The sequence below is a fragment of the Diabrotica virgifera genome, chromosome 6 (assembly GCF_917563875.1).
Source record: "Diabrotica virgifera virgifera chromosome 6, PGI_DIABVI_V3a".
NCBI classification, from domain to species: domain Eukaryota; kingdom Metazoa; phylum Arthropoda; class Insecta; order Coleoptera; family Chrysomelidae; genus Diabrotica; species Diabrotica virgifera.
Window position 1 is genome coordinate 123770701 of NC_065448.1, and position 18678 is coordinate 123789378.

The 18678-nt window shown below is 32.2% G+C and overlaps 1 long non-coding RNA gene across 1 annotated transcript; it reads right to left on the minus strand.

Moving 5' to 3' along the window:
• Nucleotides 1-1754: 1754 nt before the first annotated feature.
• Nucleotides 1755-3977, minus strand: LOC126885994 (uncharacterized). Its single transcript, XR_007698529.1, has 2 exons — nt 3492-3977; nt 1755-2930 (listed from the first exon to the last, which is right to left on the minus strand). It is a non-coding gene; the product is annotated as an uncharacterized LOC126885994 (long non-coding RNA).
• Between the last annotated feature and the right edge of the window lie 14701 nt (nt 3978-18678).

Below are 18678 nucleotides of genomic sequence, written 5' to 3' on the forward strand. Positions count from 1 at the left end.
ATTAGGAGTAGAGGTAGCAATGGGATTAACTCTAGAATCAAGTTCACCCTCTAGTGTTAATATTTTAAGAGAAACAGACCTCTTGAACGGTTCCTGTTCTTCAGAAGGACAGTGTAGCAAGTGTACACGGGCAGAAATATGGCCTAGACGAGATGTTAATCGCGCATACTCTGTATCCTTTACAGTTCCCCTAAACTTTTCGATTTTTTTAGACAAGCTGTCCAATGTTTCAGTGATTCCTTTTTGTTGTTCCTCAAAAGGAAGGGATACAGCTGAAATTTGGAGAAAACTTCTATTGCCAGCTTCTTGTTTCAAAGCACCTCTCAAAAGATTGCGTTTTTTATCGACAGTTGTCGACTCCTCTGGCATTATGTCCCGAATCTTTAATTCATAATCCAATTCATCCACCAGAAGATGTTCAGCTTTAAAAGCACACATGATGAGAGCAAAGTTATTGACAAATAGTCCAAAGAACAGAAATATGAAAAATATGAAAATATGAAAGTTTGCACGCAAAATATATATAATATAAACCGAGAAAATATCAGCAACACACCAACAAAATCAAAATAGCCAGCAAAAAAAAAAATATATATATATAATGCAGTATATAATCTAATAAATAAGATCAAATAAATATATAAGATCAAATAAATGGATAAATAATCCAATAAATATTGTATACTCAAGTAAACCTACTACCTAAATACTGGAAGTAAATTTTTTTATTTATATGTAACTTACCACCACTCTAGAAAAAATATATATCTATAATAATAATAATAATAATCAACACTTAGTTGTACCTCCAACTATACCACTATTGACTGAAGAAATAAAATTGTTATATGAATTATATTATTAATAGCAATATTAAATATAAGTTCCCAATAAAAATTCAAAATCTAACCCAGAATGTAAGCTGCACAAACATATACTATAATGAGGTCCCAAAATATAAACAAAAATCAAAACAGCGTTTAAGAATACCTGATATGTATCAGAAATTAAAAATAAAATAAATAAGTAACAATATGTGTATAGGATACCAAACGGAAATAACAAAGAGATTTCAGATAAAAGAGAAGAATTGACCTAAATGAATACTGTCTCAGACCAAAAATAAAGCCACCACGTTGGAAAGCCGATGTAACAACTAGCTGATGATTTTCTGTTGGAGTGAATGAAAAGGGAGTGGTAAACTCCAACAGAAGTAGTAAAAAGAAGAAGATCTACTTAATGTAGCCAAAGGACAAAAATGTGTGGCTTCTCCGTTGAAGAAGCTGGAGTAACTAAAATACAACTTTGTAGTAGTATTTGTATGGAAGGATGCCAAGACAAAGAATATCGAATTGATACAGGACTAGAGATGAGAAATCATTAATAGATAGATATAACTTGAATGGCTAGCTAAATATGTATGAGAAGGGCCACTTGACACTCAAGGAAGGATTCGGCCAATTTGCACGGCTATTTTTGGCCAGACAATAGATTAAAGGAAGTGACAATGATGGCTCGAAAAGAAGATATGAAGATAATGTTCAGAAAATAGATAGAGTAAATATAATAATATACTGAAAATAGAATGAATTTTTGGGCGCCAGAAGAAGGATAACTAGGTTAACGCTCTTCCAGGTATTCTACGCTGCTATAGAGTATGTTAAATTTGTAGTACAAGTATGTGAAAAGTTATTAAAGATTATTAAATTATAAAATATACTACTAAAAATAAAGGAGTAATAAGAAAAAAAAAATCACAATAAATGTATATTTATTGAATGTAACTACTAGATCTTTTTAACAATCTCTGAGTTAGGACAAGTAACTAGTGTGTAACTCTAACATGACAGGAAAAAGTGATACTAGTGAAAGTCAATTACAAAATCATCATACAACTATGATCTAAGAATACTCTTTATAAGGTTAGAAAAACTGACTACGGGTACCTCTAATACAGGAAGTACAACTTACAACTAGGTTAGTAGAACCCTCACCAAATAATAATTGTACGTTTATAATACGTACACCTTAATTAAATACTACCTGATACTATATATAACATATAAATACCTCACTGTGAGTGGGACAGGCACAAGCCTTATTGAATAAATAAACCTACGAGTGGATACACAGATCCTTTTCCTAACTCGTGGTTTATAATAGTAATAATAACAAGTGAAACCAAAAACTAATCTGAGGGATTAGAATCCAGAAGTTCATATGAATTTAATAAATTAAAGTTAAAGTTAAATAAAGTTAATAAGTTAAAGTTAAGTAAAGTTAATAAGTTCAAGTTAAATAAAGTTAATAATTACAATTTTGACTAATATGTGAAGTTAATTTTTAAAAATTTAATTAAACATATACTAAAATAATGGAATGAGTTTAAATAATTATACAAAAGTGGAACACAGCCTAAAAATAATCAAGATAAGAGTACCGACTACTATTATCAGGGAAAATATCTGAGCTCAGAAATTTATACCTTTATAGATTGCAGAGTGTTGGGGAACGCTATCAATTAAATATTATGTTGTAAAGAAAAAAAAACCTATAAAAAATATAAAGCAGGAAAAATGTGTGTGCAATTGAACTATAAAAAAAAATGTACTAAATATCACAAAACCAGTCTGTCTTTAATAAGAGCACAGTAAATGTTCCCAAACAAACCACTCTTTCCTAATCTTGAAGTTGATGTAATGAGCACCCAAGGGTGCTAACTCTCGCTAGCAGCTGTCCTGCTGGAGGTACAGGAGAGGAAGACTGGTAGAAAGCAGCTGAAGGTACTCAAAACTGTTGGAAAGCAGCTGGAGGTACTCAAAAAAAGAAAATGTGGAAATAATCCAGGCTGGTCGCCTATTGATTGTTTCTCTCTGTGTGGTCTGGCCTTGGTGTTGTTGTAGGGTGGCTTTAAGATTTCATGGTAGGTGCTAAAAAAAACACAGTGTGGTGTTACTACCAATCTACCAATGTCAAAAAAAAGAAGCAAGAGATACGAGGAGGTGTTTTTATTCCTATGGGAATAAGAAGAAATAGGTCATTAAGTCCAAAAACTTGAATGACTAGACAGCTTGACCTTTTATCAGGTTGCTATCAGATGACCTTGGTCAAATAACACAAGTAATTTCCAATTGAAATACAAAATATAATTACTGTGAAAGAATATTTTATTATAATATATACACCGGTATATAGATATATTATACAAGGATGAAATATAGTAAGACTAAGCGATGGATACTTATTTGATCATCGTTCAAAAGATAGGAGTTCTGTAGACTTGAAAGGAATATAAAAAATGGAGTTTAAATTAGCTCTATTTTCCAACTGGAAGCACAAATTAACAACGAATATTGAATTATCTCTAGATGAGTTTGATCCATGAAAATAAAACATAAAAACCATGAAAATAGACTATGTGAAACTTAGTTAGCAAATGTCAAGGACTTCCAAAATGGCTGAATAAAATACTTAATAAAATGTGTATTTACCGGGGTAGAACTCATTGGATATAGTATGCTCTAAAATTCTTCAAATCCACTGCTGCTGGATAACTTCACTATACTTTTATTGTAATATTTAATCAATTTGGAACTGAGAATTAGAGGTGAATAATTGAGTCTAATGACCCCGCACACTACGATTCAGACCGAACACTCGAGAAACAATGGCAATCCAAGGCTCACGTTCACAGCTGAATCCTTCGTACCCCTCTACTAAGCATTGGCTGTCAAAGTGGGGAAACCAATGTTGCCACGTTTTAAATGTGACGTCATCAAGCATTTAAAAATTCTGAGATGGGTTTAAGTTCTATTTGAATAAACATTGAAAGAAAATAATTCTGAAAATAATTAAATAATATTTTGGATAGTTAAATAATATCTTCCCATCAATAATCGATTCTATAAGGGGCGGAACGTCACAATGCCTGACGATTTTATTGTCGTCCAGCAGCTTTTTGATTGTTTTATAATTGTCGATAGTAGTTGTCTGGATTTTTATTTTGTTTTCTGATAACAATTTGTAAGCAAAATCTGACGTAGATGAGCGAATTAATGTTAGAAGAGCTGGTAAATTTGAGACTCCACATAGTATAAAAGGAGGAACTTTATCTATTTCCTTTTTGTTATTATTTCTTTGCTCTGTATCATCTTCATTTGATAGTGAAGAAAAACGATTTTGTGTGCTAATAGAATTTTCAACTTCACTTACCTTTTAGGATTTCTTTTTCATTTGTGGGCTGTTGCTATTTCTTCTCCGCTTCTTATATTCAATTTTTTGGAACTCATTTGGTTGAAATACTTTATTATCTGAACTTTCTTGCTCCATTTTTTCGTTTTCTGACAGTGAGACATTTCTTATTTGGTTTTGATTACTTGTAGTTGGATTTACTGCATCATAATAATAATTTATCTTCTGCTGAACTTTATTTTGGTGGCTTTGATCGGGAATGGCCTGTGTTGACATCGTGAATGGTGTACATTGCATTTGTTGTTGAGTGAGAAACATCCCCTGTGCGTAATTGTTATGAGCCGCATAATTTTGTGGTACCATTGGGATGGTTTGATTTACATCAAATGCAGTTGGATACTGAACATTTTGCGTGCTGTAAATGTTTGGGATGGGTTGCATTTGTATATATGGTGTAATTTCCCCTATATTCGTATTTTGATACATTTGTGGTTTAATAATTTATTCACCTAATTTATTTAAGTTACGCCACTGATTAAGATAGTCATACCGATTTTTGTGTTTAACTTTTTCACAGTATTAGGTATTAATATTGTTATTTGTTTTGTTTCTTAATGATGGGTAATTAATAAAAAATGATCACATTATTAATGCAGTTCCTAAACGCATGACTTCATTCGACGACAAATTTCAAAGAATATCAGCCCAGTGGCGACGCGTGACTTTTTCTAAAGTGTTACCAAAACCAGATGCAAAAAATCGTTTTTAAACAAATGAAGATCTGGCGTAATGTATATATAGCTTCAATAAATAATATAATTTTGTATATCACTTGAAACTCTCGAAAAAACATTTGATGTTTCTAGATGTTGGCTAAAGTTTTGATTTTTTTGGCAATTAATGTTAACAATCAGTCTTATTCGTACCTTCGAATCGATCGCAGGCTATCATTTACAGTGAGAACCGGATTTATCAATTTTTGTTGAATTATTAAAAACTCGTTAAAAATTTAATACTCGTTAAAAATAAAATTTCATAGTCCAGTGAATTTTTAAATAAACAAATTAAATTGGTTTCCCCATTATGGGGGAACAAAGTTCATTAGGGACGTCCTCTCAGACGAAAGACATAGATAGTGTAATGGAAAATAATAGTTTTCAACCTAGTGCTACTTTGCCGATAGAAAAACAAAAGGATATCAAATATTTCAACTTGGTTTCAGATAAGTACAATTTAGATAATATTTGGGTTTATATTGAAAAAATTGGGAATGAAAGTGGTCTGTCCAGATTGCATCCTATGTCGATAGGTCACCTACTATTTAAGACCCTGAAACTTACACATATTAAAGAGATAAAAAGCATTGGCCGTAATCGTATAAAAGTTTTGCTGTCATCACGTTTAGAAGCTAATAATCTTGTCAAAAATAAATTATTAGACGCTCAAAATTTAAGAGCTTACATTCCAAATCACTTGTTGGAGGTTAAAGGGCTTGTAAGGGATGTAGACACCCAATTTGACATTAATTATCTTATGGAAAACATTGAATCTACCTCCAAAGTTTTAAATATTTATAGGACAAAGCGTAGAATCCAAAAAGAAGAAAAAATTTAATACGTAGATAAAAAACTATAGTTGTCACCTTTGAGGGTAATATTTTACCCAACTATATAGGTTTTAACAGAGTCTATTTTCCGGTAGAACAATTTATTGGTAGGGTCGTTCAATGCTATCGATGTTTGAAATTTGGTCACGTGTCAAAGCAGTGTAAAAGTTCCCAGGAATGTTGTATTCAATGTGGGCAAACTAAAACTACTAACCATACTTGCGATAAAGCTATGTATTGTATACATTGTAAAAGTAATGAGCATGTTACGATATCAAAAAGGTGTCCCTTTTATGAAAAACAAAAAAAGATTAAAAGTATAATGATCGAACAAAAGACTACTTTTTTAGAGGCAAAACATTTGTGTGAACAATCATTTTCTGGTGTTATGAATCAAAATTATTTTTCGTTGCTTGAAAATAATGAACAAGAATTTCCTTCGCTTCCAAAAATTAATAAAAATTCTGTCTCCACTCAGCTAGGCCCACAAACCAATAAAACGCGCTCTCTAATATCTCCTCAATTGAACATGAATAATTCACATGCATCTGTAGGAAAGAAAAGGAAACCAAATTCTCCTATCATACAATCTCCTATTCATAAACCTATCTTTCCCTTTACATTTGGACCTGCCCAGCCTTTACCGGCTAATCCACATAAACCCAATTATAACAAAGTTGAAAATAAAAATCAGTTGACAAAAACTACAACAAATTTTATAATGAACCTCTTAGAACATATTCGTTCAATTGAAGATATAAAAACGTTAGACGATAAGACTAATTAATGAATTAGAACAGGTTTTAAATACTGTAAACAATAATAGCTTCTAATGGCTGTACAAAATATTTTAAAAATTGGTCAATGGAATGCTAGATCTATTATGTCAAACAAAAACAGTTTAATGCAATACTTAAACAATAAAAAAATTTATATTTTGCTAATTAGCGAAACATGGTTTAAAAAAGATTCCCATTACAGTTTTAATGGTTATAACCTAATAAGAAGAGATAGGAAGGAAGACCGGTTTGGTGGCGTTGCGATTCTTATCCGTAACACAGTAACCTTCAGTGAACTAAAACTAAATTATAACTTTAATTCTGATATTGAAGTTTGTGGCATCAAAACAAACTTTAAAAATATTGAACTCAATATATTATCTATATACAAACCTCCTAAATGTAAAAGTACAGTATCTGATTGGGCAAATATATTTTCACAGGTCATTGGTTCAGTAGTTATAGGTGGAGATTTCAATGCACATCATACGATTTGGGGATCTAATTATAATGATGCAACTGGAATACAACTTATTAAAACTGCAGATGACTTAAATTTTACAGTAATTAATAATGGAGAACCTACCATTTTAACTAAATCAGATCAAAATAAATCAGCTATTGATGTTACTTTCGTTACAGCTGATCTAGTCAATAAAATTAATTGGTCTATACATACAGACACCTTGGGATCGAATCATTTTATGATCTATATGGAAATTACCGACATTCATTTACCTGAAGAAATTATTCCTAAAAGTAAATGGAATACAAGAAAGGCTAATTGGTCCATGTACGAAATTTCAGCAGAGCAATTTTTCAATAACTATTACCAAATGGAAAATACGTCGGACAAATATAATTTTTTAATTGATTGTATAAATTATGCAGCTCAACTATCAATTCCACAATATAAAGCTTATAAAAACAAAATCAGAAATTCTCCGCCGTGGTGGAATACAAATTGTGATAACATTATCAAGGAAAGAAAAGAAGCACTTTCAAATTTTAAGCAAAACCGTAACTTTGAAAATTACTTAAAATGCCAAGAGAGCATGGCTAAAAGTAAAAAAAAATTAAAGGAAATAGCTAAAGAAAGTTGGAAAAACTTTGTCTCAAACTTAAACAAAAACACTCCTTCCTCAACATTATGGAATCAAGCTAGAAAGATCAATAGAAAACCAATTACTAATCCAACATGTCTTAATGATATATTAGTCGATGAAATTTTTGATCAAGTTGCTCCTCCATCAGTCCAATTACTAAAAAGCTACAGCTATGCTTCAAATGAACAAAACCATTATTTGCTAGAACCGTTCAACATTACAGAATTAGAATATTGTCTCAAAAATCGGAATAACACAAGTCCAGGTTGGGATAATATTAAATATCCCATGATACAACACCTTCCAAAAATAGCTAAACTCTTGCTGCTGGAAATATTCAATGAGATGGTCAAAAATGGGAGTTTAGTTCCTCAATTTCAAGATGTCATTATAATACCAATACTGAAACCAGGTAAAAATCGCAACGTGGCACAATCATATAGACCTATATCTCTTATGTCATGCCTTCTTAAAACAGTCGAACGAATGATAAAACAGAGATTGGAATGGTGGTTAGAAAAAAAGAAATTACTTCCCAACCTTCAATTTGGGTACAGAAAAGGAAGAAGTACTTTAGACGCCCTTTCAACATTAGTGGTAGATGTACAAGATACATTTACAGACAACAATTATTTACCTGCAATATGTATGGACATAGAGGGTGCATATGATAGAGTCTGTCTAGATATTTTAGTTGAAAAATTAGTCAAAAATTTCCAAATACCAGCTCAACTAGCAGGAACAATATATAATTTTTACTCATGTAGAAAGATATATCTCAGAGCACATAACAGTAGTCTCATAGGTCCACGATACAATAACATGGGGCTGCCCCAAGGATCAGTATTGAGCCCTTTGTTGTTTAATTTGTACACTGCTGATCTACATAATAGCCAAATTGAAAACTGCACTTTGAAGATTATACAATATGCTGACGATTTCCTTGTATACTCTTTTTCAAAAAAATTTGATAATTGTATACAAACATTAGGTAAAATGCACAACTTGTCAAACAATTGGTTCCAACAAAATGGATTTGAAATTTCCACAAACAAATCTAGTGTTTGCATTTTCACACGACACAACTTACCAAATATTGATAAATTACAATTAAGCAATCATGAGTATAGTTTTCAAACTTCTATCAAATATTTGGGGATGATACTTGACCGAAAACTAACATGGAAATCACATATTGAGTTTATGCTAAACAAATGTAATCAAGGAATAAATTTTTTAAAAGCAATTTCAAAAACGTGGTGGGGAGCAGATGTTGAAACATCATTACTTTTCTACAAAGCTTATATACGATCAATCATAGATTATGGTTGTGTACTCTATGGCTCTGCATCTGATCGGTTCCTAAGCAGAATCGACGTAACACAAAATACAGTTCTGAGGATTTGTTTAGGTGCTATGAAATCAACTCCAATTAATGCGTTACATGTCGAAGCTTTAGAGATGCCACTGAAATATAGAAGAGAATATCTAAGTAAAAAATTTATTATGAAATTACAACATAAAGATCCTTCCCTTCATATAAAAATAAGCAAATTGAATGAAGCTGATTTGACGAATAAATATTGGACACACAAGAATTCACCTCCACTTTGTGAAGCTTTTCGCAGTATGTCAAACTTTGATGTTACTTCAAATCCATACGAAATCTTAGACTTTGAAGATTTTCCTTCTTTATTACATTTGCTAAAAGTAATTAAGCCAAGTTATCATGAAAATGCAGCTATCAGTCATAACATCTTAAGAAGTATCTTGGACGTTTTTTCGGAGTCTATAATTATCTACACAGATGCGTCGAAGTCAACGTTTGGCACTGGATGTGCCTTTTATGTCCCATCAGACAATACAGAAAAAATGTATAAAATAAATAATGCTTTCTCAATATTCAGCGCTGAAGCAATTGCAATTTATCAAGCTTTATTATATTTTATGAATACAGAAAATAAGTCTACAGTAATTGTTTCTGACTCACTTTCCGTACTGACAGCTATTCAGACAATAATATTTCCAAGTCATAATTTAAACAACTATATCTTCCAAATTAAAAAAATACTTTATGAAATCTATAAAAAACGAAGAGAAGTGCATTTCCTATGGGTTAAAGCACACATAGGTATCACCTGTAATGAACATGTTGATTTATTAGCAAAAAAAGCCATCACACATGGATCGTTAACCGGACATAAACCTTCTAATCCAGATATATTTGCAATTGTTAAAAATGAAGTTAACGAACAATGGAGACGAACATGGAACGAATCTAGCAAACATAGTTCCTCACAATATGCGATGATTCAACCTAAAGTGCCTACTGAGTACTGGTTTAAAAATTATTCGGTTCCCCGCAGATATATAACTTCCACTATTAGAATAAAATTTGGGCACGCCTGTTATCCTTTTCATTTGGCGAAAATTAACATTTTATCTTCAAATCTATGTCTAGACTGTCAAAAAGAGGGAGACTTAAATCATATATTTTTTGAGTGCTCAAAGTATACTCAACAAACTAATAAACTAATTGAAAATTTATTAAAATATAATATATTTCCACCTCATAATTTATGTTACCTACTTTCTCTAAATAAGAAAAAAATATATGACTGTTTAATGGAATTTATTTGTAAAAGTAAAATCAACCTTTAAGCATTATCCACACATGATTATTTACCTTTGTTTTATCCCATATGTATTTACCTCCTATCCGCGACCTAGTCTAGTTATGTCTAAACGAAATGTCTTGAAGGGTCCCTAGACGAGAAGAAGCAAGTGACCCTGTCTTATTCCTACCTTAACTCCTGAATACAATAATTACAATATTAACGACCACCTTTACGGTAACGTTTCTTTATCTTTCTTATTTTTGTGTTGTTTTATATTTTTGAAATGTTTTTAGTTTTTAAATTTTAAAATATACTTATTGTGACTGGCTGAGTGGCGACAGCCCATGCCAAAAAAGAAAAAAAAAAAAAAATGTTAACAATTTCCTGTAACTGCCTCGATTGTCAGAGTCGTCGCTCTCAAAATGACCACGAAACGCTAATTCTTGTTTGGCCAAAAAACATACGGTATCTATTATAGGTAAGTGTGCTAAGGATATACCTATCTATTTTTTTTTCAACAAACTCATTATGTTTGGCAACCTTTGCTTTAAAAGCTTGGTTAAGAGAACTTTCGATTATTGTTTTGCCAAACTGAATCAAATTGGGTATACATCTTACATGTAGGTAACGGAGAAATTTCAGGTCTCTTTTTTAAGACTCTAAAACTATTTAAATCGTGAACCTGGTCCACCCATTTTTTCTGTAGAAACCAGAAGATATGACCAACAATACAGTCTATTTTCTTGCGAACACATAACCAAGGATTTTCACTGTACAAACTAAATTTAACATATCGAATTACTTTTTTGATTCCTTTTTTAAATTGTTTAAAATACGTCTTTCATTTTCAATAATCTCATTTTTTTCCTTCAAAATTATACAAAGAGAATTACTTTTTAAGTAGTTGATCGATTACGCAGCGACACTCATCCATGGTTAACTGCACGCACACTTTTTATAGGTACTGTAACCAAATGTAAATCTGGTAACATGGCTACTGATATACACAGCGCGCTTACGCCGCGGGCCGTCGCTCTTTCAAAATTTTCAGACACTAGCTGGTCCCGAGCCACAGCGAGGATATAACCATTGCATTGTAACAACAAATGAGACTGGTAACAGTATAATAAAGTGCAACTGAGTCACGTAAACTCGCCAATATTTTCGTGTGTCTATGAGTAGTTCTCTATTTACTGAATTAGGTACTATTAATACATAATATAATAATATATTTCTATTGGTAAAAATATTTTTAAATGGAATTATTCATCGTCATAAAATATTTATTTGCAAGATTTTTAACTGTTACCAATGGTAACAGTGGTTACATGGACGCTTCGCCAGTGAATATAAAGGCGCATTTAAATCAAAGCGAACACGAACGAACGAACGAATTCGTTCGTTAACTTTATTGTATTTGTACAGCGAATCGAGCACGACCGAACGAATTCGTTCGCATTCGCACATGTTCCAAACGATGTCGGTAAGTTAGCGAATCATCAAAGGATATCGTTGTTCAACGTGGACAGTGGATAGACGGTAGCGAACGAATTCGTTTAAAGTACTGATTTAATTTATTTACAAACATTAGTTTGAGAGGGTTGTTTATTGTGTAGACGTGAAACAATAATTTTGAAATATGGAATGGACCAATGAAAAGATACTTCAATTAATTGAGTTATATAGAAATAAAGAATGCCTATGAAACCCGAAATCGAAGCTATATAAAATAATAAACAGAAAAACTGATGCTTGATATAATATTTCTATAAGAATAGGTTGTGATGTCTCTGAACTAAAAAAATGAATTAGCTTCTGGCATCATTTAGACGAGAAAGACAAAAAGAGGGTTCGAAGTATGTAGTTTGCTTTTAAAAGGCTAATGTTTTTATTGGATAAATTTCAACCCAGAAAGACTAATGAGGTAAGCAAATTAACTTAATTGCTAAAATTAATTAAAAGCAACTTTATTTTGATACACCAATTTTACAATTTATTATTTGAACATAATATAGTCATAATACCAACAGCAAGCAACTTTTTCGAGGAAGAATTTTAAGAAAGCTGGTTCTTTAATATATTATTCTCTATGCTCCTCAAACAGCGTATAATACCAACTACCTGTCTGCTGATACAGATTGCGTGCATTAGTTCGAAGCACGTTATACAGGTACTACCTACCTATCTAAATATGTTGAATTCAAAATTATTTTAAGAAGATAATTTTTTTTTGTCATTACTTTTGTCATTATTAGAAATATGAATACAAATCTTTTGTCAGTAATTTATATAAAGTGTTACATTTGACATGTGCTCTTGTGCGGAATGGAAGCATGGACGTTAAAGGCCAGTTCCATTAACAAATTTGAAGTGTTTGGAAATGTGGTGCCTACGTCGAATGCTTAGAATATCATGAACGGACAGTCAGAAACGATTAAGTACTAAGAAGAGCGGGTTTACAGGATAGGGAACTTTTTAATTATGTTAAAAGTAAGAAGACTGCATACTTGGGGCATATGTTACGAGGGGAACGATACACTTTTCAGCAACTGATATACAAAGATAGAGGGTAAGAGGGGTCTGGGAAAAAGATGTCATGGCTGCGTAATCCCCACCGCCAGTGGACAAAAATCCACGGCTATGAAATGCTTTGCAATACTAAAAACATATAATATTTTAATAAATTACAGTAATATTTTATAAACAAGACAATGTACAGTGGACGCCTACGCAGAAATGCACGGCATCTTAAGAAGAAGAAGAAATATGAATTTATAATTGCTAGACATTTTTGGACGTTTTATTTATTTCCAACTTTAGTTGATAATGCCAGATCTAATCATCAAAAACTGATCATCAAAATTTTCTACAAAATAATAAATTCATTTTGTTCTTTTAAAAGGACGGTAGTAATTAGTACTACCAACGTGCGTATTGTTTCAGGAGGCCTCTCAAATTGCATGAGCTATTAGAAGAGCTTGATTCTGATGAAATCCCAGTCCCTCCAGATGGTTTGATGATATTTCCCCCAGAAAATGCCAATGATGTTGTCACCGATTGCGACTCCGGCGATGAAGAACTAACTACAATAAATAATTTACCGGGTAGTCAGTTGAGAAACGATGTAGAACTTGTTTTTGACAACGCGACTGAATTACCACAAGATTCTGTGAATTCCAGCCTACCAGAAGAAGATTCGGATGATGACAATATACCATTGGCTTTGTTTCTTTCCAAGGAAAAGCTGCCCCATCAATTAGAGAAGAGAATATCTGCACACTGGATTCAAGGAGACTTGTATCAACACCCTGATTGTACTTACTGGAAAACTCAATTTGGACCGAAAATGACTCAGTCGCTGATGGAAATTTTCAATTTGTTTTTTGATGATGAAGTCATCAATTTGGTTACCGAATACACTAACATCTACGCAGGACAAAGAAATCTTTTGAACGACATTACTCAAAATAATATTCGATGTTTTATAGGCGTTCTTGTATTGAGTGGTTATGTGGTTGTGCCGAAAAGGTATATGTACTGGGAAAATCGTGACGATTCGCACAACGCAATGGTGGTAGCTGCTATATCTAGGGATAGATTTTCCCACATAATGAAAGTTTTGCATGTTTGCAATAACTTGTCATTAGATAAATTTGATAGATTTGCCAAGATGCGACCCCTGTTCGACGTAATAAACAAAAAATTTATACAATTTTCCCCTTTAGAACAACATCACAGCATAGATGAGGCAATGGTTCCGTATTTTGGTCGCCATCCCACAAAACAATTCATCAGGGGAAAACCAATCCGTTGGGGGTACAAAATGTGGGTAGGAGCCCTTCGTCTGGGATACATAGTTTGGTTTTCTCCTTACCAAGGTAATTCCACTACAATACCTGAACAATATAAAGTCCTTGGATTGGGTGCATCAGTAGTTCTATCCTATGCAGACAGATTGAATGAAGTATGGCCTCAAAGGCGATTCCATCTTATTTTTGATAATTATTTTACTTCTATTCATTTACTGCATGAGCTAAAACAAAGAGGCATATTTGGTACAGGCACTGTAAGGGAAAATCGCACCATGAAATGCCCTTTACCCTGTTCATCTATTATGAAAAAAACTGAACGTAGTAAATACGAGTATCGTCTTGATAAAAATACAGGAATAGTGGTTTGCCGCTGGCATGATAATAATATCGTTTCTATTGCTTCCAATTTTGTACCAGTAATGCCTTGCTTCTCTGTAAAGAGATTTTCACAAGCAGAGAAAAAACATATTCAAGTTCCTCAACCAAATATTGTTAGAATATACAACAACTTCATGGGCGGCGTTGATCGCAGTGACCAGAACATCAGTTTATATCGAGTGTCCATAAGAGGAAAGAAATGGTATTTTCCCCTTTTTGCTCATTGCGTTGATATGGCTATTCAAAATGCGTGGCAGATTCACAAAACTCAAGACGGTAAACTGGATCAACTTGAATTTAGAAGATCTATTGCAACTAATATTTTGGAAACTTTTAAAAAAGAAACAAAACGCGGACCTTCTAAGCGGAATTCGAATTCGGTAGCCAATTCAAGATATGACGGTATTAACCACTTGGTTCTTTATCAAGAAAAGCAATCGCGATGTGGATATTGTCACAAAAAAGTCCAGTTTTTGTGTGAAAAGTGCAAAATACCTTTACATCCAAAATTTTTTTTTAAATCCTTTCATTCTTTGTAAATTGATACTAATAAAATATATATGATATCTGGTACCGTATATTACTACCGTCCTTTTAAAAGAACATGTCAAAACTTGACAGGTATCGTCATAAAAAAATATATGATTGTGTTTTTTGGTTCCATATGCTATAATTTCCATGAAAATTCGAAATTAATTCAAAATGTTAACAATAAAAGTTTCAGTAATATCTGGGTTAAACACAATGTGACTGGTCCATCTATACATCTGCGGGCAATATGCACTTTGGATCATCAACGAATGCGAACGTTCGCTTCATTGTAAATGGCCCTACTTTGTAGCGAACGAATGACCAAGCGAACACCTACGAATTCGTTCCTTCGTTCGTTCGTTCGTGTTCGCTTTGATTTAAATGCGCCTTAAGTGGTTTTACACACTAAGAATTTGAACGTGCGAGGGTTAGAACGCACGATGACATTCCAACGGTGGCTCAAGCAATCCCATGGTAACTTTCACATTACAACGAACGTTCTAACCGCCGCGCACCGGCCGTGCAATGAGAAAGGTTCCATATGATTGTTCGAGCCACCATTAGAATGTCATCGTGCGTTCTAACCCTCGCACGTCTCAAATTCTTAATGTGTGAAAGCGCTCTATGTATTGAATATTTCACTTTCCAGATACCGAGTACATAGCATTGCTTTCATTTCTGATCCATTCTTCAAAAGTGACAATTCGCTTGAACCGTGTAATCTCTCCTTTAGTCTAGAATAGGACTTTTCATCGATTGTCATTTGTTTCGAGCTTCTGTCATTTTCTTGTATAATCTGTGTATGATATTAATTTACACGATTTTACGAAATATGACAGAAGCTAGAAACAAATTACTGTGAATGAAAAGCCCTATTCGAGGTGTGCAAGTACTTGGAAGGGATACGTGAAACGATCGTGCGCGAATAGCGGAGAAATATTGCAACTTTCTTAAATAATTCATATTGTCAATTGAAATTGTCAAATTGACGTGCATTTCATATCTACTGTCACTGAAGGTGAAAAATTATATGTTGCTCCACAATATTGATATGATATGCAATTATTATATAAAGGTAAATTTAATTAATCGTATTTTGCTTGCTGTACTGCATTTTAATAACTAATTTTATTTACTACATACAATTGTTTACGTTTTCATCACATAACCTGCATCTTATTTTTTCTCCTTATTATTTTTTTGGGCTATGGCCTTGACAATTATCCAGCAACCAGGACTAACGTAATTGGTCAATACAATTAAAAGTGCGAATAAAAGTGCACAGCGTAGAAATAGGTGTCGCTTTGCGCAACTTGCACGGTCCCAATATGTGAACCTGATAGTTATGCATACTTGACTTTGACATGAGACGACATGACATTTCTAAGAATATAGAAATTTAATTAAAAATGTCTACAAAACAAATAGGAAGAGAACAAAACACAGAAATTAAAAAATAAGAAACTGGTTTGCGTTAAAGCCAAAGAAAGAATATTTTTATAAATATTATTTGCTAAATTTCGTCTCTTTAATAAAAGTGCATTTCTAATCCATAGAAAATCGGAAAACTAAAAGTGACCAGTGTGTTTCAGTAAATTATTGGTAAGAGAAGTAGGGGAGTCAATATAGAACGAAAACAGTCATTGTTTCGGAATAATTCAAACAAGCTTATATTTTTCTAAAACTTTTTTTGTTAGTTTATATATGTACATGTTAAACTAAAAAGTTTTACTCACAGATTTTGCCGCTAATTGTTTATTAATTAAAAAAACTAAGTTTTCAATCTAATAGCACATAAAACAACATCTAAAAATGTTACTCTACATCCTACCAGATTGAAAACAATGGGAACTTTCTCTGGTAACATCTCCGAGGCTTCTACAATTTACAAGGCATAACGGATGCTGAGACTAAAGAAGATGAGAAAAATTCACAATTTCCAACGAGATTGGTTCCCTTCGTATTCCAATCAGAGTAAACATGTAAATCGAAAATGAATAACCATTTTCAATTTCGTTGCAACACGAAACTACAGCCGCATCATTATTCCAGTTCAATCAGAGAGTGCAGCAAGCACCTCTACCGGTTTCGAAACTTATTAGTCTCTCATCAGGAGGCACATATGCTGCTCTCTCTAACCCAACTAGGACAAATCCCGGCGTGCAGTCACGGATTGCAACGAACGAAATGGCAGGGGTGCCCTAGCGGTAACTGCTAGCAAAAAACTAAGTTTTCAATCTAATAGCACATAAAACAACATCCAAAAATGTTACTCTACATCCTACCAGATTGAAAACAATGGGAACCTTCTCTGATAACACCTCCGTGGCTTCTACAATTTGCAAGCCATAACGGATGCTGAGACTAAAGAAGATGAGGGAATTTTACAATTTATAATTTAGAGACTATTAAAGAGACTAATAAGTTTCGAAACCGGTAGAGGTGCTTGCTGCACTCTCTGATTGAACTGCAATCAGTGTTGCAACGAAACTGAAAATGGTTATTCATTTTTGTTTATTAATTGTTTAAACAATAAAAATTGTTTTGTATAAATAATTTTTAAAATATCCGTTGAATTAATCATTTTACTTTGATCAAATATGTTTCTATATACTTTTTTTGGGATTATGCTGAATCCGAATATAGCATTACAATTTGAAAATTCTTATACAGAAGCTATTATACAGTATGTCTGCGTAGCTAGGAACAATATGGGAAACTTTTTTTATTATCAATTTTACAAAAAAAAGTTATTCTTCATAAAATACTGTGCATAGCATAAAATCTAAAACTCAACCATCAGATATCAAATTTTATCAATATTGTACGAGTTATGTCAAACATATTTATTTCGGTTAACAGTTAAGTGCCTTTATAGTTCTAATATTTCAATTAAAAGGATGTAATTAAACATTGAAACAGAGTTTTTAAATTCTAAACAACTTTTCTTAATACCAATTTTTGATATTGTGAAATATATAGCTACTTCACTGTTTAGTGAAATTCATATTTTTTTGGCATACCTAGTATAAAATTAATAAAATTTGATATCTGATAGTTGCATCATAGATTCTATACGATGCAGAGTATTTTATAAAGAATAACTTTTTTTCGTAAAACTGATAATAAAAAGTTATCAATAGGTCCCAAGTTACGCAGACATACTGTATAGGAGGTCAGAAAAAAAATTTGTTGAACAATTAAAATTGTTCAAGCTTACATTAAATGTATTTTAGGTAAGTTTTACACAAAAAAGTTTTGATCACTTTGTATAAACATTTTTTTAGCTGGTAATTTTCGTTTTATTATTAAATTTTTTTATCTTTCTTACTTCTCACAAAAAGAAATTGTTTATTTTATTTCTAATGTAAAATAATTAAGTGCATTTTAAAGATTACATCCTAAGCTTTAAAAAAATACTTATGAAATTGTAATAAATCTGTTCACACTTGATTAATACCGTCTTAAATTGGTAGTAATTCTGTAAAACTGCGAAGTTTTCAAAAATTACATTTTTTGAGACGTCGTATCATTTGAATTAAATTTTTGAGATTTCTTTTAATGCAATATGGTTTAGTAAGAGGTTTGAAAGGTAAGTTGTGCAAATTTGAGGGTTTTATATGTAAAATTGTATTATTTAAACATTTTTAAAATTAT